A 2,654-nucleotide genomic window follows, 5' to 3' on the forward strand; every position below is an offset into this window, starting at 1 on the left:
TCCCTCTTGTGTATGTAAGTAAAGTTTCCTCGGGGAGTTCTATAGGATGTAAATAACAAAAAAAAAAAATTTGTTTATAGAATCTAAATCCTCTCCAACTACTGGGATGCCTAGTGCGCATCTGACGTCTAAGAGGACCTTGAGGTGCATGCCCATGTCTATGTCAAGCCCTCTATTCCAAACCACTAGTTGTTGATGTTGGAAATGACCTTCCATATTTTTTTATGTTTTATTTTTTCTGTATGAATGAGAACTCTAGTTTTCTCACTTTTATTTTTTTCTTGGACATAATCTTGCATATTTTAATTAGGAATTATGGAATTGTCTAATGACACCTTTATAGTTGTATTTAGAGCTTTGCGCCTTCCTTTAATTCATTTTTGTCTTATTCTCAAAATGTAAGTTAGGAGTATACAAAGGTTTTAAAACTAATTTGAAAATGACTTGTTATTATGTTATTATCATATATATTTTTCGAATACACTTGTGAAATGACAATGTTTACCTATATTGGAACAGAGTTGTGTTATATTAAAAAAAGGCAAAAAAATAAGTTTACAAATTATTTGACACCTTTTAAAAGCGTATTTTAATACTGAAAGAATGTTCTCTAAGCCTTCAAGGTACGTTAGCACCTCTCTCTCTCTCTCTCTCTCTCTCTCTCTCTCTCTCTCCACATGAAATGACTCGTTGTACTCTTATATATGAAATAGTTTTGTCACACCTCATTAGTATACTCTTTTATACTGTTTGCTTAGAAAACCCCTCCCTTTAGTACATAATCTTATCAATTTGAGATACCTTTATTAAGTCATCCTATGCCGACTCAATTGATATCTATTTTGGAAACCTAAGGACTCAATTGTATGAATATGTAAAATATAGGATTTCTAATCCTACGAGGAAAAGAGGAAAACGGATACTCAATTTCAAGTGAGTAAACAGAATTCCATAATCGATCTTATAGATACATATATAATTCTGTGAAAAGTTGTATTCAATGAAGACCGTATTTCTGGCTTAGAGAAAAATCTTTCATATATTTCGAGATTCACCCTCCAACATGGAGTCAAAAAGCCAAACAACTCATGCCTTGACTTTAAGTTCCCAGAATCATGATTTCAGAAATCTAAATGGAATCGATTGATTTCAATTCGAATTATCAAACCCCAATTCATATTGATGCCAAGTCCATTTTGGAATCGATCATGACTGCCTTTAAAAAATTTTCATATATTTCTTCTAATAAAAAGAAAAAAAAGAACTAGTATTTTTTCTTAATAGTTAATTTCATATTAGTTGGCCTCTGTCAGCTCGCACAAACCATTCTATAGTTGATCTTATGTCAGTCTCAACTATGAATGACAAGTTGAATAAGTAGTCAAGAAGGCCAAGTAAGGATGGGCCCAAGGATCCACCCAAATCAATTGTTCCTTGGACGTGTGTGTTTGTGTGTGTTGCTAGAATTATTTGATTCTGATTTGTGATCCATCCACTTAATTACCATTTTTTAACCAAGTGGTTGGTGTGAATTGTTACACGTAGCTCATGAGTCATGCCTCAGGCCATGCCTCAATGAGTCTAAATTTAGTTATTAATTTCAGTCAAAGCTAAACATAATTAATCGTATTAAAATATAAAGATTTTCTCCATCATTGATTGTCTCAATATGCCATATATCAGTGATATCCTCCTAGTTTAGAGTCTTTATTAGAAAATATAAAAAAAGAGTCTAGAGTATATTTTATTAAAATTTGAAAAAGTCATGTGTATGTGTGAGAGTAGTGGGATCATTATGATATGGAGAAATGTTTCTTGTGAGTGAGTGGTTTTTATGTATGTGTGAGAGTAGTGGGATCACATAAGGAAGCATTTTCAGTTAGGTCAAAAACCACCTTAAAGGAAAGTAATATTTTAAACCTAAAATTAAATTTTTTGATAGGTAAAAAATGAACTATTCACTAGGGCCCAACCGGGTTCGAACCGGTGACCTCTTGATCTGCAGTCAAATGCTCTACCACTGAGCTATGGACCCTGTTGTTAAATGTAATTTTTATTATTATTTTTGACTGACATGAATGTGTCATGCATCAATTCCATATAATTTCATATTTTGTTATTAAATTTCACTTTTATTTGCATACAAATCCTTTGAGGCTGAAAAGTAAAATAAAAACAGCTATTTAAATACTATATACAAATTTCCTTTTTCTGTTTAAAAATTTTCATATCCTTTGTTTTTAATTTCCCTTGCAATAAAATAAAGAGCCTAAAAGTGAATTATAAACTATGTATCAAATAATTTTTCGATTTCCCACTATACACAACTCATGTATACCTCTACATTTGCATTTTTTTTTTTTTTTTTTTTTGTATTAACCAATGTGTCTGGGCTAACTTACGCGTACATCGATTAATCCTCAGGGGACTAGCGCAGCAATCCACCGTCACCGTGTTCACTTAAATTGAAGATGCACAGATGGAGAATCGAACCAGGGACCGTGTGCCTATCCACACCATCTCCAATTCGCCATAATCATTTGTGGAATTAATCTCAACTAACACTTAAAAAGTCTGAAGGTCTGTTGTTCCTCAAGATCAAAAGTTAATGATAATATGAACACATTTTCCCTTTGTTTTTCAATATAAGCAAC

At 32.3% G+C, this 2,654-nt stretch overlaps 1 non-coding gene across 1 annotated transcript; it reads right to left on the reverse strand.

Annotated features, from left to right (window-relative positions):
* Positions 1 to 1,963: 1,963 nt before the first annotated feature.
* Positions 1,964 to 2,035, reverse strand: TRNAC-GCA. Its single transcript has one exon. It is a non-coding gene; the product is annotated as a tRNA-Cys (tRNA).
* Positions 2,036 to 2,654: the final 619 nt, after the last annotated feature.

The sequence above is a fragment of the Macadamia integrifolia genome, chromosome 7 (genome assembly GCF_013358625.1).
Source record: "Macadamia integrifolia cultivar HAES 741 chromosome 7, SCU_Mint_v3, whole genome shotgun sequence".
In the NCBI taxonomy this organism is placed as follows: domain Eukaryota; kingdom Viridiplantae; phylum Streptophyta; class Magnoliopsida; order Proteales; family Proteaceae; genus Macadamia; species Macadamia integrifolia.